Here is a 24,828-nt window from a genome sequence, read left to right as displayed (position 1 = left end):
AGAAGGATGGGGAGCGGGGGAAGCGCGACGCCGTGTGCGCGGGACGGAATTATGTACCCATGGGGCAACTCTCACACTTCGCCACATATGCAAGATTGTTGCGATGATAAGTTCGAGCTTGAGTGTTCAGCCGTTTTTTGTTGCTGTTTGCCTCGTCTTTCTTTCTTACTCCATCATCCTGCTTCTGCTGCTCATTCTCGCATCTTTTTTTTTTGCAACGACCCCCCCCCCCCCCGACTCCCCTCCTCTCCATCCGTGCGGAAATAAGTCCGATTCCAGTCCCAGCATTGGCATTATTACGGTGCGCGCAGCATTATGATCGGCGAGGCTCGCAATTCGCAATGCAGCAGCCGCCAACCACCGACAACGACAGCGACGATGATGATGATGATGATGACGATCTTGCATTGAAAAGAGCCAAAGCAAAAGAGAACCACCACCGTGGGGTTGATGTGTGTGTGTGTGTCTTTGGCGAACCCGTAGGTGAAATCTGGACGTATTCACTTATTGAACAGCCATCCGTTTGCAGATCGGTGTGTCTCCAAGATCGTCTCCCATCACCATCATCATCAGCAGCAGCAGCAGCAGCAGCATCAATGTCATCAACGTTGGACCCGCTGCTGTGATGCGCAAAAGTGGTAGCACAAAAAAGGCCACAAAAAATGCAGCGCTTTCAACGCGTGCAGCTTTGGCCGGGTCGGGCTTGCAGGCGGGCTACCGTATCCCGAGTGCGTGGCTATACCAACATCGCACGATCGAGTGTTGAATAATGTCTTTGCCAATGCAATAAGTTCTGGCATGCCCTTAAGCAATCCAGGTACCATCATACACTTTACACTTTCTCTAGCAAGGATGTAGTAAACCAAGCGTGATGAGACCACACAGTCCAACGTTCGGGAAGGCACGGCGCTTTTTTTCTTCTCTTGTTGCACGCTTTTATTTCTTTCTATCTCCCGTCTCTGATTTTCGCACCAAGACAAGAGAGCGAGGGGGGGGAGGGACGAGCAGGCGCGAGAACCAATCGACTTTGGCTGGCCGCTGGAGGCTACCGATCGAGCGCGCTCGTCCCGTAATCGGATCTCCGGATACAGCGGCGGCGCGCGGGGACTCGCAAAATTCAATTTGCCGAGCCGCGATTATCATCATGCCGAGCTAATAAAAGCGATTACTTATTGACTGCTGAATGTGTATGTATATTGGCTTTTAAACGACGCGTCGACGATAACCGCAAGATTGTGTTGGAATGTCGGGAGGGAGCAGACGTTCGTCATACCCATCCCGCAGTTCTGCGGACTCCTCATTCGTCAGCACTGCTGCAAAGGATGGCCCGCAAAAGATGTCAATCGAAATAGTGTGCTCCATCAAGTAGATTATGAGCAAGTGGACAGTGCGTCGTTTGTCCCTTGGCGCAGCACCGAAAGGGGGGAACGGGGTCAGGGTAGCGCGAAAACGGCGAAAACGACAAGGAATGGAATGCAGGGTGGGCGTCGGTGCCGAAACAGTTTTGTAATAATGATACATGTATTCATTTATTATAATGTATTTCATACAGCGTGCGTCGCCCGAGTGCACCGCTGGTGTGTAGGCTCCAGGAAACCAGAACCAGAACCCGGCCCAGAACCCAAATTCGAAAAGCTGCTGCCTCGAAAACGGCCCCGCTCACAGTTTAGCGCGGTGCAAGAGCGTGAGCGGGACAGCGGCGGTGAGAGGCAGCGGCGAGAGAGTATGCGCATCTAATGCGTATCTGATGCCGTGTGCCCCGTGTGTGATGGTGTTGGTGTCGAGCCAAGGGTTCGACGGTAGTTTTGTTTTTTAAATCATCATTTACCTGTGCCAAAGGGGAAACCTGTTTCTGGGAAACCTAACCACACAATCTCAGGTAAATGTTGTCCATCGCAATGCGGGATGCCGAAGTCGCGCAAGGGAAGCAGCGTGTGCGCATGTGTGTGTATGTGTGTGTGTGAAGAAAGATGGAAGGGTAGGAGATGAAAAACGAACAAAACTTGTTTAGATGGGGCAAGATCGATGTTTTGGAGTTGGCTATGATCGCGTACACACAGGGATCGTGTTTGAGCGTGTGCGTGTCTCATGTGGACAGGTTGGATAGTATTTTTTATCTCGATCTTCGTCTCTCTTTTCCCTTTTATCTCTCTCTCTCACTCTTTATCTTCCTCTCTTTCTAGATGTTCGCTCTTTCCCGTTTCGCCTTGCACCCCAAACGCATAGGACCACAAAAGAAAAAAAACCCGAAATTTAACACAAAAAAAGAAAGGTGTCTATGTGGAATGGTTCCGAAATTGTTCAATTTAAACGATTTGCCCGAAGATTCTCGTTTACAACGTAATGCGCGGTGGACAGGACATTCAGGTGTACCCTTCCTCTCCCAACCGTATCCCTCGCCCAGCAGCCCGCTGTGCGGCTCTCTGTGTGTCTGTTTATAGTCGGGGTCTGTCTGCGTGCGCATTCCAAGCCACCAAACCGAAAGCAAAAAGTGTCGACAGCACGATCGTTGCTCAGGATCGCGCTGTGGCATACATACGGCATACCGTGTGCTGTTTGCTGGTGGTGCTGCTGCTGCTGCTGCTGCCCGAACCCGAACGAAAAACTGGTCATGAAACATTTATTTTTCCAGCCCCCAATACTAACACACAGCCAGCTATAGCCGCCCCACCACCGGCAGCACAGCAACCCCAACGATTGCATCTCGTACGCTCTCTTTGTGTGTAGCCGTGTAAAATACACACACACACTCACACAGGCGAAGGGTCGCGATCGGACGCATACCTATAGAATGAACATTTTAACAGCATATCCAGCTAATGACTACTTTTTCGACTTCTTTTGTTTTCCTCCCATCGAATGGATCTTACAACAAGAGATTCGAGTAATACAGAGAGAGAGAAAGAGAGAGATAGTAACTAAAGGAGAGAGAAAGAGTGCGATAGAGAGTAACAGAGAACTCTGGGGGTTGAGGGTTGATCGACAAATGAAAGAAGGAGGTCTAACTTTGCTAATGTTCGGGACGATCGAGATGCTTTAAAGTGAACTTTCTGTCCCAACATGAGGAGATCAATATTGTAATCTTCAAGTGAATTTATCACTTATTTAAAATTTGTGCAATTTGCAGTAAAGTTCCATAAAAACCTGATGTGCGGTTGATAGAACTGTCACTACAATACACCAAACATCTGCATAGGTTAGCCAAATACCTACGCCTCTTAGGTGGATCGGTTTCCATCTTCTCGTTCTGTTCGATCCTCCCATCCATGCAGAGAGCTCATACACCTTACGGACCTCGACTGACATACAACGGTGCGGTAGGGTCGAGCGGAACGGTTGTATGCTGGCTTTTCAAGTCGCTTCCTTCCCAAACCCCTTGGCTTCGTTTGCGGTGATGCCCAAGGAATGAAGCTCTCTCAATGCACTCACACATAGACCCACACACACACACACACACACACACACACACACACACACACACACACACACACACACACACAACCGTGCACAGTGGAGGGCACGAAACGAATTGAAGTACGGCCCACAGATCTCAAGACATTCCCGGTTCACCGTAGCAGGTCCAACGACGACACCAACACAACCACACGCGTGGAACCGCGTCCGCGTCTTCCGTCTAGCTCGCTCTCGAGCAGCATAGCGCCGCACTCCTGTGGGAGTGAGCGTGAGAGATCTTGCTCTCGGTGGTAGAATTGCGTGTGTGTGCTTGTGTGTGTGTATTGATGCCAGGTTGCGTGCTGGAGCGGAGCAGGAACCCCGGGGTACTGGAGCGAGAGGGAATGGAACGATTGTCTTCTGCTGCGAGAAAATATTTTCTCCAGCCTCAGGTTCAGTAGTGGTCCGAATACGAAGGTGTTGAAATACCGAACGACGCTGTGCGCGCGGACCTACGTTGTGTGCATTTTTGCGTTCAGCCTGCGACTGACCCGTGATCATCATCCTCAATATCGAACGTTGATTGTTAGACGCAATAAGTGCAGTAGCTCGTTTTAACACGGTTAACGAAAAAAAAAGATTTACCACAAATACGGTGGTAGTGAAACAGTGCCACGAAATCGACGCAATTCGATTCGAATCGAACGAAACAGAGGTGAGCAACAGCTTCGCAGCGAACGAGGCGAGCGCGCACGACGTGTCGCGGCTGTAGAGCGTGGTCAAAAACGAGAGACTTCAACGCTGCAGCAGCCGACGAACCCGAGTACGAGTGCGCGCGCGCCCGCGCTGTTGTGATATCCGGTGCCATGGAAAGCCTGCCAGCAACGGGGTAACGGGAGCCAATGAACTAGAAAACGGGCTGTACCACGCCACTCCGGCAGAAGGCGCTGTGTAAATAGATCGTGCTTGATCTAGTGTGGTACTACGTGGTGTTCGGTGGTGGTGCGGTAGTGCAAGGGAAGAAAAGGTGAATATCGAGTAGTGATACTATCTTGCCATGGCCGCTGGGCTCGTGATAATAACAAGGATAACCTCAATTTGAGTGAGTGAGGCTGCGCGATGAAATGGTTTGTTTGTTTTGTGAGAGTTGATCACTGTTGTGGTGCTGTTGTTGTTGTTGCTGTTTTGTGATTTGAAACCCCGTGTACGAAAATGTGAATGGTGGTAGTTCAGCATCATCCGGATGACCAGCCGCGGCCAAACAAAGCATGCTATGAAAACGAATCCAAAGCAACGAAGGCAAACGTACAAAACACACAAATTGCGCTTTTCGCTGTGCATTTTCTGCTGGGCTGGGTGCGAAGGCGAAGGCGCAACGGGCAGCGGCGGCAAACATACCAACGGAGTCACACTCGAAACCCGATGCTGCTGCTGCTGCTGCTGCGTCGGCCAGCAAGGCAAGGTGCACGCGCTGCAGGTTGAGGTTGAAATTAAGGAAAATAAGCAACAGAAGACACACACAACAAAAAAACAGATCTCGCGCACTGTCCCGGGTGTGTGCAGGCAGCAGCAGGAGCGCTCGCGGTGCTCGAGGCAAACTCGAGTGCAGCACGGGAAGAGGCAGCAGTCAGACATGGCAGCAGCAGCAGCAGCAGCGGCAAGAAGCATCTCCGAGCTCGTCGGGCGGCCGCGTGGAGTACGAGAAAGAATTTTTTAAAAGGAAATTTTTGTAGCTGCAAATAGGAATTTTAATCACAAAATTTTTCGGATACATTCTGATTTTGCTTACGTTTGATTAAAGTGAGGAGTGAGATTAAATTTATTTTTAGTATTCTTCGCCGCTCTTGCTGCGCCTTCCTTCGGGCACCGGTTTTGTTGTTTTTTTTTGCATTTAGTTGCTGCTCCGCCGCCTGTTGCCGCTTGTTTCGCTGCTCCGTTGCCGTCTTGCGCGCTCGCATCTCGCAGTCCCTTGTTTCAGGCCCCCCACCACCACCACCACCCCGCAGGTCCAGTTTCCTTTCTCCCCGCTCTCTTCCCTTGTGTCCTGTGTGTCGCCGTCGTGGCGCAAGTTATTTGCGGCCGATTGTCACCGAAAGGAAGAACGGAAGGGCAAGGAAGAATAATAAATTGGCCAGACCACGCTCCCAAGCCGAGGGTCTGGTGATACGTGCGTGCGGTAGCAGTAGCCAACACCAGCGTAATAGTAGGAAGGAGCGAGAGGGAGAGAGAAAGAGGGAGCAAGATTTCTAGCGATGGCGGGCGAGAAAGAGCAAGCGCCAGAGTAGTGTTTGTGCGTGGTTTGTGTGCCAAATGGGTAGTCCCGGCTAGTTTAATATCAGGCAGGATGGAATGGGGAAAGGGGGGATGGTGAAAAATAAGCAAAAAAAGAGGAAAAAAGTGTGGCTGCTTGAGCGTTCCACTTGCTGCTTTTCAGGTTGACGCTGCCTGAAGGATGTGTGGCGGCCGACCGCCGGTGTTTCGTGTAATGCAAATGTGATGTGTGAGTGGTGGTAGTGTTTTGCAAGCGTAAGTTCCTGTAGTTTGTTCAGCAGTGAATTAGTGAAACAGAAAAGGAGTGTGAACCCGATGGAAGAAACCGCCCGCGTGAGCCCAACGCTCTAAGGCTCATCTCAACTTGGGCGAGTGAAAAAAGGTGCCAAATCAATAGCATCAGAAGCAGATCCTGTGTAAAGTGTGCGTGTTGGTTTTGGTGTTGAAGTGCTCTCGAGATTTGCCCACCCGATTTGCTGCGAAGATCGAAGATCGTTCCGACGCACGGAAAGTCGAGGTACGATTTGAAACGGTGGCTTAAAGGTGATCAGTGTCCGATGGAAATGGCCGTCTGTTTCTTGGCTTAGAAGCCAAGCCCCTGCCCTTGACGAAGAGCTGACGAAGTGTTAATTCGCACCAGTGCGCGATTAGTGCGAACGAGCGAAGCCAAATGTTGTAAATGTTGCGTGTGAGTGAAAATGAGGCTAGAAGAATCCATGCAGTGATAATGGGTAGTTGTTAACTAAGCCTATCGAAAAGCGATCGTTCACATGCAGTGCTAGTGTTGCAGCATCTACCCGGTGGCCTCCGATCGCATTGGAGGAAGAAATTGTGCAACGCCAATATTTACCGTGGCATCCAGCAGTGCGGATTTTGTGGAAGAAATTTGAAACACACAGAAAGAAAAGATTCCAGCAGAGCGGTGAACGGTGGTGCAAGGTAATTATATAACCTTTCCCCAAGCGCGAAACTCAAGACAACATATACACACACACACCCATGCCTGTTCCGAGGCATGCTGCGATCATGCGAATTGTTCGACACGTTGATGACCGGTACGAGAAAGATTTGGTACGAAATCGCTCAAACAGCAAGCGACGATCCCGCTGAATTCATCGCCCGGGGGTTGCAGGGGCTATTTTTTTGCGCAACATCACGCGCCGCCGAATGTGTCCACCGGCCGTTCGTGGCAACGTAAAGGGTCGGAGAGATGGGGCTGCATTCACTCGATTGGCTGTGCAACAAAGTAACATTAATCCGCAGCTTCCGACCATCAAAAATCGCCCTGGGAAAGAAACAGTCGCGCTCCACATATATGTATATACACAACCGCGATGGTACCTCATCAGGATCGAAAGGGCTTGATGTTGATGCGCCGACGAACCTGTTTCATGATGTTTTTTTTTTTATACACATATACCCCCACCACCCAACCGCACAGTACACAGTGCATCCGTGTCTATCTTTTTCGATACGGCCACCGCCACCGACCGACAGACCAAGTCCTAATCGACGTGCAAGATCGCGCAATTCGTGGGGTACATTTCCGCCCGGATCACTGCGAGGCACTTGCACCCGCTGCAGCTCACCTGCGGTCGCGGCGCGCTGCAGCTGATGCTGACAACGTCAACATTGCCTTTTACTGGGCTCGGGCTCTATTTGTTTAGAGCAAAGCTGCTGCAGCACGAGCACGGCGGTAAAGTGGGAAGCGCGCAGCAGCAGCACACTTGTGTGGATTTCTCTTGAGTAATCGTAAATTTTATGGTCCTTTCGGTTCTCTGCCTTTTCGTCCCGCTGGCCACTTTCCATCCCTTCGATGCAGCGTCGTCGGCGAGATCGCCCTTCGCCGCTTCGGCTGCACTTGCGCTGTGCCTAGAGCGAGGGAAGCTTTCGAGCGGGTTGAAGCGTTTGCACATTGCCCTGACAACCGTCACCCATGTGTGGATTGGCAGCGCACCTTCAGCACCATCCATCGCTTCCCCTTCTTTCTGTCTGTGCGCGTTGCGTCTGTCCCGCGATTGATGGCGGATTGCAAATCCAACGGACGGGTTGGGATGTCGCCCCGCGCGCTACGAGAAATCATTCGATCGTTCACTAATTAGTCAAGTGTTTTGTCCATTCAGCTGGCCGCCAGCTTCAGCGATGCTGGCCTAACATGGTTTAATGAACGGCCAAAAAAGGGCCCGCACCGCCAAGAGAGTGAGGTTTCACCAACGAATAGAGAGAGCGATAGAGAGAGAGATGCTCTTGGCGGGTGGGGTGCACCATTTAGAGATAAAATTGAGCGCTAAATGATATTCTGCGATTGGTCCGACCGGCGCACTGGTGTCTGTATGCCGTTCTAATTGCTCGATCGATTTGGCATGATCGTTACCACTTTTGCCGTCGGTCGCTGCGAGGCTGCAAAACCGCGAGCCTGCTGCTTGCTCCGGTGAATGAATCATAGCTGTGTGTGCAGTGAAGCCTTCACAGTGCGCACGGCGCTGCTTGTTTGGCGGTTGGTTGGTTGGGCTGCAAACGTTATGCTCACACCGTGCATGTGCATGCGCCTGCAGAAGGTGTTACATCATAGGGCCGCCGCATGAAGGGTATGCATGCAAAGGAATGTGACACAAATCGTTAATGTGTTTTTTTTTTGTGAAAGATAAATAACTGGCTTAAAGTGAATGTTTACTGGAATAAGCCACCCTCTCTCTCTCTCTCTCTCTCTCTCTCTTTCTGGTCTCTAAAGAGCATATCAAAATCAGTTTGCCTAGACAACTAGCGTAAGATTGATTTCCTTTTTTGCAAAAGGTTTTTTGTTTGCTACGTTCGTTACGAAGCCTCAGTTCAGGTTGATTTTGAGCGATACAAAGAGAACCAACCTCAACGCCGCCTTCACTAACACCAACCAACCTCCCCCGGGGTAATCACTCGCGCAGACTTTCGGATGCCATCCTTGCCATCCCATTTACGTCACGGACCGAATGTTACAAGCTTTTTGATTGTTCTATAATTACATGGTTCAGTTCTAGATTGCCTCGGTGGACGCCGAACGAAACCAGGCCGGAGAGCAGCGGCGAATCCGGGCTGTTTCGTTTCGGCGACGGCCGTTGGCTGCCCTCGGGGTTGTGTCCAAATGTGCTCGGTTTCTATGAAGCGATCCCGAGCAGTGTTTCGTCTGCCGGTTGTGCTTTGTTAGCCTTCCGGTCCTCCAGCCGAAACGATCAACACTTCACGATGGTAAAGATAATGAAGATCCTTTCTGTGTCTGGGGAGGTTCGTCGCTTACCACCATCGCAGCGGAAACTGGGCAAAAGATACGCGCTAGGGTTGCGCTTCCTCCGAAATAATCGATTTCCGAGAAGCAAAACAAAAAAAAAAGAGGAAAGGAACAAGGACAATGGCGCTGGGGCAGTCATTTTTATCGCCCGAGCGGTTGTTAAGCCGAGCCGAGGGAGGGTTTGGTAGTTTCGTTTTTATTGTAGTAAATTTGTGTGTTCATTTGATGCAGTGAAGTGAATGTGCCAGCAGTAATGATCGCGCCAGGGAAATAATTTGATACGAAGGAGTGAAGATTATGATTGCACCTCATCACTCAAACCTCCGGAAAGGACACCTTCTTGATTGAGCTTGAAAATTGTTGCAAAGTTGCAGTCCGCTTGTAATGGTGATGTGCAGCACCTTCCACACTGTCAGTCATATAAAAAACGTTTTTTTCGTTAAATGTGAAACATTCCTACGCACCCCGTGTCTTGTCATTTCGTTTGAGCATAATTATTCCGTCACGTACCAAAGAAAAGAGAAGCATAGAAGGGCCACGAGTGGTTCGGAAAGGTTTTACAAATAATTGTAGCCGTTTGACAGATTGATTTTATCGCATCGGCCCTTCCTAAACCGTGGATTCCGTGGCATTCCACCGGCCGCGCAGGTAAAGGCACACACTCCCACTCCCCGGTGTCGCTCGTTATGCGTGGTGTAGTTTTCAACAATTATGTGCATCCTTTCCGGTTGCACTGAAACGTACACCTGGTTCGTGGGTTCGTGAGAATCCTACTGCCCAGTACGGGTAATCAACATGCGGCGGGAGTGTGTATCGTTTTGTTGGGTCCCTTTTTTTGTTATTCGTGCCTCATTTTACAATTGTTTTTATGATGCTCGAGAATCGGCCCTCCAAACGTCCCTGAGCCATGAATCATGGTTGACGCAATCGAAATGGATGGGCTGTTGATCGAAACGACACACTGTGGTCATGTGGTGGATCGATCTCTACCCTAGCCCTTTAGAAGGCAGCACCCTGGCAGTGCGGCTACTGCTTGCTTAATCGAGCGATGGAGCTTTTTTACGATTTTCTGCGTAAATGCGTCCTACTGCAACCGTTGCCCGAAGCTCGTTGCTGGGTGCTGGAAACACCAAACTCTCAGTGTATGGAAATGTGTGTATGGAATGCGCAAAGGTCTATGACGAGAAAGCAAGGGGTTGTTGTGTTATTTTGTGTACGCTTTCGGTTCAACCATCCCGAGACAGAGTGAGAGCGAAGGTGTGTAGTGTACATTACACCCAGGTCGCCTAGACCGCTTTTCAGCACCGACGTCGACTTCATCGTCGTCTGCTGGCGTAGCCAAGAACCAGGTCGACCAAAAGGCGGTGGGCAGACGTGTACGATGATGAAGAATTTGTTACATGATGTGCAGGTTCAACGAGATGTTGCTTTTTTTTACGATTTATTAACGACGGTCCGACAGCCTTCCTTCCTTCTTTGTTCGCCGGGTCGACGGTACAGGCTGGACGTGAACAGCCTCACAACAACAATAGGAACCACCGGGGCTTAGGGCTTTCTGGGTTTTGCTTTCTGGTGCCCCGTTGCTGCCGTCGCTCACGAGAATTGGGAGAGAAAAAAAAAGTAAATTAATTTTCGATTTTACGACCCATTGTGCGCGCAAGAAGCACGGCCACGCGGACCTAACGGAGCATGTGTTTCTTATTTTATACGAGCGTTGAAAGAGTCGAGCATCGAGCATGCCCAGTGTGCGCCAGTGTGCGCTCACCAACTCACTATCAATCGATGGAACCATCGCTCATATCTCTCCGCTTGCTCGGTCGCTCGGAGGTTGGCTGCCAACTGTGAAAGGTCACTGCGGAAAGTGTGCGCCATCTTTCTCTCTCTCTCCATCCGTCACGAGGCGGTGGCTCATCTTTCAGGCTCGGAGATGGCTCGATTAGGATGCAGCCCCAACACCCCCAACACAGCCCGCGAACGCTAAGCAAATCAAACTCATTAGGAAGCAAGGGACGGGCTTTATATGGGCCTTTTAGCTAACCGTTTCCCATCGTTTCGCTAAAATGTATTCCGGTTTTTTGCATCGTAAAATAGGTTGTTTATGTTGCTGTGCGCGGTTCGGGTGGCCGTGTTGCGAGGGAGGCACACCGCACACACCGCTCGCGGCTGGAAAACGGGTGACCATTCGTCACGCTTGGCATTCCCGAACGCGCCCCCGAACCAATCACCATCAACGTTCGGCGATCGTTCATCATCCTTTTTCATCACCCGGCAAAAATCATTAGCGTTTGATTGCGCACCGGGATAACGGAAGGTTGATGGGCGACAATTGCGAAAGTGACGCAACCACACAGGACCTGAGCGGGGGCATAAGCTCGACCAGGGAATACATTATCGATGGAATAAAAACAACAAAAAAAGCCGGCACAAGAACGCAATCGTCATTAGCGCTTGAGTAACATGAGCCGTTTGCCGGTTGCGATTAGCATCGTTAAAGGTTTTAATTGTTTGTAAATTCTTAATGCTTAGATAAAATACCACCGCGCCACCGTCGATTGTTCGTGGAGGAGATTCCTCTTGGAGGGACTGGTCGTTACCGTGCTACGAGCGAACAAGCTCTGTTTTGTTCTTTTTCTTTTCGGCAGTGGCGGCGGCAGCGTCTCTGCTCGCTGCTGCCTTTGTTTCTGATGAATAACAATAACGAAATATTATAAGTAGGACGATAAGCCAACACAACAGAGCGACATCGTGAAAGGGCATACTGTCAGTGATTGTTTTTCGGGACCTCCCTCCCCCCCCCTCCCCCCTTCTTTCAGCAGCTGTTGTAAGCCGATAGGAATTTGTCCGATCTGTAGACAAATTGCCAAAAGATAAAGCGGGCTCAGAACTCGCTCACTCACCGGGGATGCGGCGGTGAATGAGCCTTTTCTTCTTAGAACACTCTAAGCACGTGATCGCGCACGGATCGCTTTCGGTTTGGGGAGGCGAGAAAAGATGCTTAGAATTTAGCGGTTTTAGTGCACGCTTCATTCTTCTGCAGTTTCGCCCTGTGGAACGGACGGGATGAAACGTAGCGAAGGCAAAAGCTACGTCCCTCCCAAAACGGTTTTGTTCGTCTCGATCAAAGCCCCATCGTCGCGGTCGCGGTTGTACTGCTGGCTGGCAACACGAGCCTCCCCTTTCTCCTAACGCGAACGCAAATGCAAAGAAAACCGCGAAGGAAATGTTCTGCAAAGCGCTTTGCGCAAAGGCATGCTGCAGCAGCAGCAAGCGCGTGGTATCGAGGCAGCAAGAACGCGAACGGCGATCGGTACACGAACACACACACACCGGCCTACTACTGCCGTCCGCGTATACTTTTCGCCATCGCGCGCGCGTTCGGGCGTTTGCTGGATCCGTGCGTGGAAGATGCACGCGGGCGAAGATCTCGTGGACCGCTCGCTCGCTCGTTCGCGCTGGTGCGGCTGCTGCTGCGGGCGGATCCCGGGCCCGGGCCCAGCCTCATGCCAAAGGTATAAAATATTACAGTCACATTTGTTATTTACTGTCTGGGATTATATATGTTTATTTATCGCTGCCGCTGCTGCGTCGCACTGCCATATGGCCTATGGCCCCGTGCAGCAGCATCAGCGTGTCCCTCGTGCTAAAAAAAACACACACACACACACACACACAAAATGCGGCGTTCGTCCAACGCAACGTCGATCGCGCCCGATCCGTTCATCCGCTCGTTACTACTACTACTACTACTGCTGGGCCCAGCGCTACTAGTACCAACGCACGCAGCAATGGGGCGGGAGATGTGGGGAGGAGGAATATTACCGATTTCGTTTCTTTCGGCTCTCAATTTCCATTTTCACTTCATTTCTTGAATCACAATCCCTCCTCTCCCCCCAGTGCGATAGGAGAGAAAGAGAACGCGAGGCGCGCGCACGCCGCCAGGCAGATGAGATAAGCGGAATGCAACATGACAGATCCCTTCGGTCGTTTGCCTCGCGCTTGTTTGACGTTTGTTTGGTGGTGCCGTTGTCGCTTCCCCGTCCCTCTCCTCCTGCTCACCGATCAATCCAGTGCCAATGGTGACATTTCAGCGCTGGGTATAGATTATCGGGCAGCCGCTCCGGTGAGCGCTCCGTGCCGTCCCTCGATCGTGCCGGTGTCAATTAATGAAAGATTGCTCCGGAGAAGGCGTCGTTTGAGAAACAGCAACAGCGGCCCAAGATGCATAGTGTTGTTTTACGATCGCTCTGTCGATGCCATGTCGATGCTCCTTCCCGCTCTCGCCCATTGGCGTGTGTGTTTGTTTGGTGGTTTGCGTCTTCCGAATTCCGGTACGATCGGTTTCATTTCCGGCTACCGATTGACGGGGAGCGTGGGCTTGCGCGATCAACGTACCCAGCGCCTCGGATCCAGTGAGGTGCCCGTGCGTTGCGCTTCCAGAACCGGATTAGAGAGCGATGGGCGCACTGGGGAGGAGAAAGCGTAACGCGCCATACCAGCGACGACAAACGACGACCAAGCGATGGAGGCTGCGTGAGGATGATGAAGATCGTTGGCGTACGTTTGCGCTGCCGGTTGGAGCTGGTGGCTCGGCTGCAGGAAGTGATTTATTTCTTGTCGACTTTTTGAAGATCCAATTACGCGATGGGCCCGGCGACGGCCAATGTGGGAAATCCGGTCCAGGAATGTCGCCGTGGGAATGTCGGGGTCTCGGGGCCGATTTCGGAACGAGATCCGTTCGGGGTGCCGGAATAGACGAACGGGCGGATTTCGGACGAATTGGGGGCCGGCTGATGGAGCGGGCGCGCTAAACGTTTCGACATTGATCCCCGTTTGGTGCTCCATCCATTAGCGCGCTTGGACAGATGCGCGCACATGCAGGTTGATCTATTGTCTCGATTTCTTTGGGGGCTTCGCCTGAAAGATGTACGGTTTGTCAACGGTTCCCAATGGTGGAGAAGGGAAGACCGTTTGATAAACGCGTCGAAAGTTCATTTTTCCGTTATTTATCCCCGCACTACGGCTTGCCAACGAGTTCACAACTAGTCAACCAGCAACGTTACATATCTCTATCACTCTAAACTAGACGCATTCGTAGGCTAGAATTGGGGTGAAAGATGTTTATCGCGAGATGAGATTTATTTATCCTTCTGGCCAAAGTGTGGACGCCCGCCCGCCCGGCCCGAAATGGCGATCGTGTGTCGTGCGAGCTTCGTAAACCGGTGACAACCCTGCTATCTGTCAACGGTCATCTGTTTGTGGCCCCGGACAGCCCGCAGTCCGTGTGGCCTCCCGGAAGAAGTATTTTTGACGTTGTTGGTTGGTTTTTTGCTCTCCCTTCTTAAATCGATTCCGCAAACACTGTGTCGCACCTCGGGTTCGCTTGGCCGAACATGAGGGCAATTTTTCACCTTAATTACGGGAAGCTGAGTTCACAATATTCGCAGGTTTCAAGATGTCGTGGGTCTGCTAAGGCCGTCCTAAAAGAGAGAAAAGGGAAGGAGAGTGTCCCCGTTTTGGGCACATTTCTGTCTATCTTTGTTTGGGCTTGATTTAAGATAGGTTTCTGCGTTTTCTATTTCAACCACGGGGGGGTTTGGGGTGTAACACGACGAATAAATGGCAAATTACGTCCAGACACGCTGTTGTAGAGGGTAGAGGACAGAAAGGATGAAAGCTATTTTTCTATGCCAGCTTTCGGTCCCATGTCTGTTTGTTTACGTTGCTTCAAACTTGAACAGCCAAATTTGAGCATCAAAAAAGCAAGAAAAAACTGACTCGCCAATGAGGTATGTTGTTCGCGTAAATTCAGCAGAATATCTGTTTTCAAAAGAAATACATTTTTATTTTCTTCCAGTAGCATCTCTGTCCATCAACCTCGAACGTTTTCGTGCAAGTGAGCTTGTTAGACAACATCCTTCACTTCATTCACTGTGCACACTGGCGAAAGTACATGCGTACAAGCGTCATGTCTTTCACGCTCGTTTAGGGAGCTTGTTTTATTGAATACGGCAGCCGGATTTCGGCCGGCACCTGGGCAATTTTGTTTTATTTCTGTTTGACTTACAAATAATAAAACTGTAGCTTTTGGGGATGTGCTCAGAGGCAGGTGCTAAACGGAAGCTTTCATAACATTTAAAGCCGCCCATTTTCTCAATCCCTCATCAGCAAAAAATCAACCACCCCGTTGGGTCGCGCGCCTAGGGGCAAAGAAAGGTGACGATAATGCCACCGTGTATACCCGTGCATAAGTAGCCGTCCCGAGACAGCACACTTGAAGACACACACTCACACTTTTCCTGCCTAATTGAAGGATCTCTCGCCTCCCCCTTGGGGGGTTTGCTTGTGCGCTCGAGGGCAAACCAACTCCGGTCGGGGCTACCGGTTGCTGGTGATAGTGTTCCAGCACCATAATCAGACAACAACAACGAAAAAAACACACAAACACACGGCAGTTTGCAACACAATTGTTGGCCAAAACGGCACTTAAACCTATCACCAGTGCCTAGCATAAAAGCGAGGCTGACGTCGTCACGCCAAAACGAAGGGACAGCCGAACGGTCTTCATGCATCTGACATTTACACCTTTCACCTGCAGTACCTGGCTGGTCTGGCAGCAGCGCATTCCAGTAGGGTGGTGGGGGGTGTTTGGAAGCCCGGGGAAAGATTTATTCGTGGGAGCGTGACTGCTGCTGCGAAGTGGTTTGGTTTGCCGCCGACCATTTGAGCGGCTGCCATTTGGGTGTTTTTGTTGCGTGCTCGCTTCCCAGGGCGTCATTAGGGCGTTTTGCTGCTGCTGCTGCTCCATAGTCGCGTAGTTACGGTCGCCTACTACTTAACTACCGACCTTTCTTCCCGTACTCGGTCTGTCTTGCGCGGAGCGAATGAAGCTGCTGTGGCTTCTTCGGATCTCTAGAACAGCGCCAATCTTTTATCATAAGCAACGACTCCACAAAACAAAAGTCCACGGTGCCTCAAATCATTTTTCTCCCGCAATGTCGCAAAACAAAGGGCAGCCTCGGTACGGCTGAATCCTGCGTAATGAGCTGCGATCGAGGCACGATGCCCGTCCCATTAGGAATTCATCCAAGCGGGCCAATGGGCAATGGGAAAAAGTATCCGTAGACGCGTGTGCGTTGCTACGGAGTCGGGTAAGGGCTAGCTTTGAATGGAGAAATGAAGAAAAGGTTAGCAACGCACTCTAAAGCACTCGCTTTCAATATGCGCAGCCTCACCGTCGTCGTCGTCGTCATCGTCTTCGTCTTGCGGCGGTGCGGCGCGGGCTTCATCAATCTTCTTCCGATCGTCCCAAAACGAATCGGCACCCATACCAAAGCACCCGGTTTCGGAGTATCCAGGGGAAACGCGCACACACACACACACACAGCAATGAAAGGCACATTCTTTCAGCCCGTCGTATGGTGCGTTATTTTGTTTTATTGATACTCATTCCACACCACCTGAGCCGTTGGGCCCGGCCGTGATGGCCAAGCCGTGTTTGCCTTTTTTCCCCCTTTTTTTTATTTTCGGGGCCAATGGGCCGGTGTCCGGTGGGCGTCCAGTGGGGTTTGGGGATTCTGGTTCTCCGTTAATAAAATCTCTTAATAAAATTTTAATTGTTTCTCTTTCTTTCGCTGCCGCACCCCGTTCCTCGGACCCCGTGTGGCTCCCTTTTTAAGTCTCGGGCAGCACGGCTTTGGAACTACAGCACACAGACACACACACAGGCACATTCATCTCAACTCGGGAAGCCCTAGCTTGTTGGTGTTGGGTCTGATCATGCTGCTGCTGCTGCTGCTGCTTCATCATCATCCTTGTTTCCTATGTCTCACCTCTGTTTTGTTTTAGAAAGAGGCTAAAGCTCCCCAAAATTAGTCCCTTCCTCCAGCCCTTTTCTCTCCGCTCCATCCGCTTGGTGTGTGCCCCTTTTTCGATCTTGCTTATCTCTCCTATGCTCTGCCCCCTTTAAGTTTCCTTCGGGCGAAATGATTCTTCTCCCAAAAAGCATCCCACAGTCACATGTTTTGTCTGAGTCTGAGTCTGAGTCTCTGTGTGTGTGTGTGCCGTTTGAGGCTGTGTTTTGTTTCGTTTCGAAAATGTTTCCAACGGAGCGAAATCAGCATCAGCGGCACTGTACCGCCCTCCATTCCGCAGCATACCAGCCAGTTCGGCCGGGGCGGTTTTTCGGTAAAGCAAAGGCGAAAAGTGGCGCGCTACGTGCTCCTCCGAGGCCTGTGTCGGGAAGGGAGGGCTGTTTTTCGTGTTCTTTGTTTCGAGTCATTATGACTTAAGAATGAAGCGAAATAGAACATTTATTATAATACCAATAACAGTAATAATAGTAATGATAATGATGAGAGTACAGCAGACAGCAGGCACCAGCAGAGAGGGTGTTACGCATAGTTCGGTGTGAAATACAAATACTTTCGAGCAGAGCAGAGCCAGCCGGCAGAAGCTGTTTTTTTTTGTTTCGTCTCACCAAGCAACAGCGTCCAAACCGGCAAACACTTGCCTAGGGAGGAAAACAACTAGCAAAACGAAACAAAAAGCTGAACCTTCCTTAAGTCTACACTCCTCTCTCTATGTGTGTGTGTTTTTTTAGCTTTATTTCCCTCTTCCATTCTCCTCCGGTGCATGCACTCAAACTCAACAAAAGCGTTAAGTCAGCGCGCGGTAAAAGCTACACCAGCCTCTAACCGTCCAAGTTTCCAAGAGGAAAAGGTTGAGAGACAACAACAACAACTAAAAAAACGGGAAAAGAAACGAAATAGGAAGAATTATGTTGTGCCATGCCAGAGAAGGACGCTCGAAAAATGCTGCGAGATGAAGAGATTGGAGCGTCCATCAATGTCTTTAATAGAGAAGGCATAGTGCTAGGGTAGAGAGTGATCGCAAGGATTGGGAGGGAGGGAGGGAGCGTTTGAATTCTTCCCGCAGCAGCTAATGATGTTTTCCCGACTACTGCCCTCCCTTCAATGGTATGGGATGGCATTTTTTTATCTCTTTCGCTCTCTCTCTCTTGCTCTATCGTCGCTGTTTTTGTGCTATGCTCCTCCATCATCGAGACATAATCGCGCACACCGGCCATTTCGCCTATCGAAGGCGTTCCATCAGGAGGTTCCTTCCGGGAGTGACGACTATGGCCAGGTACGCATAGCATGGCCCTTTGCGTTTGCTTTGATTTAATTACCGCTTATTTGTCATATGTGCACACGTGAATGTTTAGCAGGCAGCTGGCCTGCCTGGTGGAAGTTGTGCTCGCTGGCGGTGAAAGAACTGCGGGGAAAACATTGCAACCCTCCAAACGCCTCGAGGGGATCATTTGGTCGATCCTCCGGGCTATTAATGATGTTGGGATGGGATCTAATCGCGCGGGCATCTCATTTCTGCGCTGTTGATCGCTTTATCTTGGCAACCTTTTTCCACCACGATTGGATCTGATCTCCTTTGCGTGTGCTAAAAGACATTATTTCTTTATTTTATTTTTACTTCTTTGCCTTGCGAAGCTGGGGGCTTTTTTATATAACATTTGCAAAACTGCGCCAACCTATTAAAGGCAAAACAAAAAACAGGCTGATGCTGCACTAGCACTAAAGACGCTTTCTCGGACGCTTCTTCGGTTTGGCCTCAATTGATTTTTTGGCAAAGCTCACCGACAATCGCCCGACTAATGTTTTGCTGCGCGCATGATTGCAAACATCTATCGCTCTACATATCGACACACGCCAAAGTGTTTGAGCACTTGAAACCTACTTACACGATCGATCGTGTTACATATAAAAGGGAGTGAAAAAAAACAACAAGCGCTCATTCATGTGCCACGATCACAAGGCAACGCCGACACGAGTGCGATTTTCCCTCCTGCGATACTTCGATCAGCGTTGCCCTGTGTGAATCGCTGTCCAAACGAAATCGCCCCTACATATGAGCGCAACATACATAGAAATCGTTGAAAGGGAGGTTTGGTGCCCACTCTCCTCCTCCTCCTCCCCTCTCGCGGTTGTATGGAATCTTCCCAAAGGAAAGTGAATGGAGCCCTAATGAACGATATCCAACGCGGCCGAGCGTCATGGAGCGTTCAGCAATTCATACCCCTTGAGTTCGCTTTTAAACGAAATGTTAAATGTTTTAATTCTCGATTTTCGATTTCAATCCCGCGCAGCCTCTTACGAGCCTCCGATCCGATGGGTTCGATCGGTTGTGTGCCGACGGGCTAGCTCCGAACCACGACGCGGGACGGGCAAAACGGAGCTGATGGAGATTCAAATTTCGAAAGCAGAAGCCGTTTTGTTCATTAAAATTAATTTCAACCATTTTTGAGCGGCTGGCCCAACCAGCATCATACCCCCGGGGGAGGAGACGGGGTTGGCATGGTGTCTGGACTGAGGTCGGCTAGGGCTAAATATCTCTCTTTTACCTCGCGCAATTTGCCCGTCCATCAAGCGCCCGTTTAGCAAGCGGCTGTTCTCCATGCTCTTTCACTGTGACCTCATCCGGGCTATTCAAAGCACACAGGTACACACTCACACACATGTGAGCGATCGAGATGGGGATAGAAAAGGAATGTAATTGTTGGCCAGTGGCCTTCCACCTTTTGCCGGAAAGCGCAGGAATGGAGGGCGATGGGGCGCGCAGGAGCGCTCGGGAAATAAAACTATCTCTAATGTGTATCATTCGGCGATACGCATTCGCGAATGATTGACGATTGATCATTGAGGGAAGAAGAGAGAGAGAGAGAAAGAGGATGAAGGGTCTAGCGGGTTGCGGGCGGAAACATGTTCGAGAAAGTGTTAAAATGATACTTTCCACACGGAAACGAATGTGTGTACTCCATGTGTATACATGCCAGTATCTGCCGCGGTGTGTGCTGGTGCTCGACAACGGTCACGACGGCAGTGCGCTCACACGATCGGCCGATCCACTTGGGGTGGAACCGGCACCGAAAGACCAAACGCGCGAAAAGCCCTGGCGACGGGTAATGATGGCCTTTGTGGCTGGCGCTAATGGACCTGAACGCTGGAAGTGAAATTCTTGGACTCCGCGTCTAATGACACCGTTACGTCGAGTGCTTTACTATTCGAGGATCGGTAGGAACGCGCTGTTTCTTCCTTTCTTCGCGGACCGCTCTCCTCCTGGCTGCTGCAGCACCATTGTTAACACTCAACAACTCCCCCGTGCCCGTGCCCCGCATTGCACAGTAACGGTCACGATCGCGAGGGATAGGGTTACGAGCGATGCGGTCAGTAGAACGTGCAGGACCGCCCTTTCAACGAGGACTGCAATTCAGATTCCTCCCAAAAAAAAACCACCGGCCATCACCGAATGGACAGAATCGGGAAAACGGTTCATTGAAATTAAATAGCTTCTTTTGTGATACAGCACGAGACGCTTCAAAGAACGATCGTAAATCGGCTCCGTGTGTCCCGTTCCTCTTTTCTCCGGGGGGGGGGGAGCCTGGGCGTATTCCATTGTTGTCTACAGACGGTGTCGGGTCGTCCGCTCTTCGAAATTCATTTTCGAAAATGGAAGCCTGATCGCCGCATCCAACAAACCCTATCATTGCAGCTAGACAGTTAACACCGCCGCCGGACCTTGCCAACGAACTCCGGGGCGGCCTTCCCCCAAAAGTAGGCATAGGCATAGGCTAGGAATTAAACTATTCCTGATTGTAGCTCCAACGGCTAGGGCGTACGCCGTGCTGCTGCTCCAGATATGCGCACTATCCTCACCGTCCCCACCAACATTCGGCCAGCGAGCGGGAATGGTGGGGTGGAAACGAGGAGAAATGGATGTTAACCGCGTCGTTTCTTTTGAATCGTGCGTACTAGTTGCTTTATTCGAGCGATTGAACTCCTTTTCTTCGGAGGCCGCTTCGGGAGCGCTTCATACGCTTCAGCCGCTTCAGTATTAGACGGACTCTGCCCCGTGGCCGTAACGGCGCGCAACAGGCGTAGGTAATTACGAAATAAAATAAGTATAAATTATATGTTTTTAATATAGAGTTGATTAGTCAGCAGATTTTCAATCAAAATTACTTTTCCACCGCCACTGCCAGGCGGCCGCGCCCTCACCTCACGCTCATCTTCTTGCTTTCGCATAATGAAACGTTAGGCCCGAAAGCGCCCCGCCGCCGCCTGCCTTTGCCTGCCTTTTGGGCCCCGTTTTTTTCGTTCCCCCATTCGGTCGTTGATTTGAGTTTTTCGGGTTGTGAGTGAGTGAGTGTTTCTTACTTCATCATTTACTTCCGTGCGTTGCGCGCTTGTTTTGCGATGGTGAACTAATAGTAACCGTTCTGAAGCGGGGTTGAGGTTTTTTCAATACTATTTCAATCGACCAAACTGCACAGTAAGAAACTATTAGCTTAACTGTTTTACTTTATGCAAAATTCTGTTCCGACTATGATTGTTTTTCTTTTTTGTTGTAAAGCAGCTTCCTAGAATGCGCATTCGGGACAATGTTTTCCTTGCGCATTCTGTGCAACTTCTTGCGCACCTGATTGGTCTTTGATGTTTTGCTTGTCTCATGCTACAGCAATCGTAGTCTTTTACAGGAATTTAATCATCTTTTTGTTGAAAGCTTCATTTCAATCTTTCTTTTTTTTACACCCCGCCCGTCCGCGATCTACACGATCCAAGAACCATTTCTCGATGGCTCGATGCATGGCGGCTAAGCGCTTCGCTATAAAGCGCTATAATCATCCAACGAAGGAGTGAATGGGTTTGTGTTTTTTTTTTGCGTTGGAAAATGTATCCACCATACGCAAGAGCGGCAGAGAAGCAGCGGCCCCCGTCCGCACCGGACCGGAGAGGAAAAATGCTTTGTTGCGTTGACCGGTAATCGAGCCGCGCTGTCCCAGTGTAAGCAATTTTCTCGCATGAGTCTCGGAAATAATCGAAAGCAAACACCACGATCGAACACATTCTTCTTAGACTCGTCATCCTCCTCGCCATTTGGTCGTCCGAACGATCATCGACCGCAGCCGGACCGGTCACAAGTGCTACGGTTCCTGCTTCAGATTCGATTGTACGAAAGACTTCAACGGTAGTGGTGACGATGAACCCGAAAAAGATGGAACCGCAGCATCAGTAGCAGCGCATTCGTCCGGTGCCATCCATCCAAGCGCAGATGCAACAATTTTCATTCTTATTACCAATCTCTCATGGGAAATGGGCTTTCGGGACGTAATTGGCAACCGTGACTATTTCATTGTGTGTGCATTAATGCGCTCTGCAAAAAGGACGACCACGGGATGTTATCCGCAGCAAACCCAAAAGCAAAAAAAAAGTCCAAGTGCACAAGTTTATCGCAGTGGTCTGAATGAGGAGACAGTCTTCATCACTTCCCTTGGTGTGGAAGGGTTTTATGTGTTTTTTTGGCAAATTGCATTCATACACTTGCAATCATGTGCACCCACCTGGCTGGATGGGACGCGGTGTTATTTTCTCTTATTGTCTCTCATTCACTTCGGTTAGTTCAACTCTTTTCGCTCATCATCATCATCAGTGCAATTTTCCGATACCACCACTCTACTGGCAAGAGCCAAGGGGACCTTTTTCATACTGTTAGCACTGACTGTGTGTGTTTCCTGCCTTTTTTCATCTGAAAAAAACACTGCTTTTATTGCACGTTTTTTTTCGCACCCGTTTTCTTCGGTGTTATAAAGCCGATGAAAATCTTTAATTTACCACCGAAACAGAGAGAGAGAGGGAGGGGTACGGGCGGGGCGACCTGGAACCGACCCGGTCACTGATGGGATTTATTTAAACTTCGTGGGGTTGCATCCAATGGCCCGCCAGCCATCCTTACACCCCGGCCTCGCCGGGGCAGTGATAAATTGGCCAAATGTTTCGAAGTGAGAAAAACCATCCCCGGCCAGAAGTTGATCGCCTGCTTTCACAAATGAAGGGTGTAGTAATTTATTTTTTTTTTGTGCGCCGAAAGATGCACCTTTCAGTGTTCTGCCAAATGGGGCATTTGATCCGGATGTGCTTGCTGCCGGCTCCGTCTACAATTTCGTCGTGCAAAAGGACGATGTCCCGCCATGATTGCGCTAGCAAGTATCGCTGTGGCTAAAGACTAACCCCTTCAAAGGAAAAGCAATTCGTAACAATTTATTCTACCTCTCGCGGGACAATGGACAGGACAGGAGGGTGTAAAATTCCTTTTTTCATAAAATCACAATGCTTGAAAGTTTTATTGTTGATCGATTCTCAGGAGGATACAAGAATGGGGGGAATGAAACTCTCATTGTACCTCAATTTAAGCCAAGACGCCATTAATGCGCACATGAGCTCCTTCAGCTTGAGAATGTGTGTTTTCTTATTGTAGAAATCATTGCAAGTAGGAAAAAGATATTCATTTCCCTGCCACATACGAGCATCAGAACGATCAAATCAATCGATCGAGAACGCATTTGCATTACGTCACCAAATCCACTTCTGCCGACCGAGATTCTCCACCTTTGGGGTCACCTTTAGCATCAACGCAGCGGGACAGGGAAACAAAAACAAACTCGCCGCGTCCATGTCATCCATGCACACTTGGTTCATCACTTTAAGAGCTCGATCTTGAGACGATCATCACCGCACTGTTTGTGCAGCAAGCTCCCCCGGACCGGCCGTTCTTGCGTTGAAGCATTGAACCGCTCGTTCCCATTTTGCCTGCCGCTCTTGGCGTCTTGTGTGTGTGTTTTTTTGCATTGTTTTTCGGTAATCATTTCATCCCCGTGAGCTCGGCCAGTGCCGCGAAGGAGGGAACGAACCGTCATCATAATCGCAAAACGAGGACGACCAAAACGCCACCTTCCGGCATGAAGGGTAAGGGTGGCACGGCACGGGAAATAACTGTCAATTTAGCAATTAACGAAGCGCACCAGCAAAATACAAACACTCGCACCGGAGCATCGCCGACCTGAGCGGCGCACAACGTCCCGAGGCCAATTGGAAGCGCGGGCAAGCGAGGGCTTGGTTCGAACGTCATGCACCCCAAGTAAGATAAAGCATGATGCAGAGAGCCAGATCAGATAAACTCCCCGTGTGGGGTGCGGGTGGTGCCGACGAAGTGTGCCGACACCATCCGAACGATAATGACCGCTAGAGGGCAAAATATCAATCTCAAAATAATAAACATCGCGACTGCGGGCAAGCGGGCAACGAAATTACCGGTGCCATCCGTAATCAAGTTTTTGGCTTCGGGGGGGAGGCTACTGCCACTACCTGTCGTGTTGATGGAACGCGTGGATGAGGGGCAGCCAGAGACCGCACAGGTTTGTGGCTTCGAAAATCTCATCAAGCCGTACGGTACGCGAAGCAGCAGCAGCAGCAGTAGCCAGTTCCGTTCCATCAATCCATCGACGACAAATAACGGTGGAAAATGGGTCGTGGACGCGACTCGGATGGATTTGATCAAAACGGTCGAAAAGACAGGAAATCGCATCTTGATGACTTAGTAGTTCCTGTGTAGTTCGGAACTGTGTTGTTTTCTTCTTCTGCGTGACCAAAAGCACGAAACAGGGAAGAGAAATGTTTTTGTTTGAATGGTTCATCCCGGAGCGCATAGAGAGCAGACTGTGAAAGTGCTGCAAGATTACACATACGTGCACTGGCACTGATGATTATGTTATTTCCCTCCCGCCCGCCCGCCCGACTTGACACTCGTTTGCTGTATGACAAAGCTGCATACGAGACGCATAGAATGTGAATGAAAACAACTTGAAGCATATGAGGAAAGTTTGCACCATCGAGGAGCACATGATCGTGCGCGTTCGGGTAAGCAAAATGGGGAAACCCCCGTTGATGCTCCAGCTTCTCCCGTCCTTTACACGACCACATACCAACCAGCACACACACACACATGGGCAGCGGAAACTGGAAAATAACCGGCCAGCACGGTGCGCACGAGCTCTC

The 24,828-nt window shown here is 50.3% G+C and overlaps 1 protein-coding gene across 2 annotated transcripts in view; it reads left to right on the top strand.

The window, feature by feature from the left end:
* The first annotated feature begins 3,305 nt into the window (after positions 1-3,305).
* The window catches only part of LOC120957992 (protein dachsous), an 88,113-nt gene continuing 66,590 nt past the window's right edge, over positions 3,306-24,828 (top strand). The window contains exons 1-2 of one of the 2 annotated variants that reach the window (XM_049609188.1): positions 3,306-4,108; positions 5,828-6,603. The gene's annotated coding sequence lies outside the window, so the exon portion shown is untranslated. Of the gene's footprint in view, positions 4,421-5,827; positions 6,604-24,828 lie in introns of both variants that reach the window. The other variant, XM_040380492.2, reaches the window with a different exon arrangement.

This window comes from Anopheles coluzzii, chromosome 3 (assembly GCF_943734685.1).
Source record: "Anopheles coluzzii chromosome 3, AcolN3, whole genome shotgun sequence".
Classification (NCBI taxonomy): Eukaryota; Metazoa; Arthropoda; class Insecta; order Diptera; family Culicidae; genus Anopheles; species Anopheles coluzzii.
This window is presented reverse-complemented; position numbering and strand designations above follow the sequence as displayed.